The following is a 278-nucleotide window of genomic DNA, read 5'->3' as shown; positions in this document are numbered from 1 at the left end:
GAGATGGGGAAGGTCCCGGGCATTGCCTTTCCCATCCGGCCAGCAGTGGAGGATGCTCAGACCCTGAGGGGATGTATAACCCTTTTGCCTTTAACCATGTCCAGGCCATGAGGTTTCTGCCATGCAGAAGGGCTTTTGGGCTGCTGCAGCCCCTTGCGTAGTCCTTTGCCCTGTCTGGCTGCGGGGATGCCCTGTATGGCCCATGGATGGGGGCAGGAGGTGGGGGTCCAACACCCGAGCGGCCCCCCGGTGCCCCGTGCCTTCCCCACCACCACCCC

General features: G+C 63.7%; 1 protein-coding gene across 1 annotated transcript in view; it reads left to right on the top strand.

The window, feature by feature from the left end:
* The window catches only part of SH2D3C (SH2 domain containing 3C), a 26,578-nt gene that overhangs the window by 906 nt on the left and 25,394 nt on the right, over positions 1-278 (top strand). The gene's annotated exons all lie outside the window — the stretch shown is intronic.

The sequence above is a fragment of the Egretta garzetta genome, unplaced genomic scaffold, assembly GCF_000687185.1.
Source record: "Egretta garzetta isolate BGI_Z169 unplaced genomic scaffold, ASM68718v1 scaffold190, whole genome shotgun sequence".
Taxonomy (NCBI): domain Eukaryota; kingdom Metazoa; phylum Chordata; class Aves; order Pelecaniformes; family Ardeidae; genus Egretta; species Egretta garzetta.
This window is presented reverse-complemented; position numbering and strand designations above follow the sequence as displayed.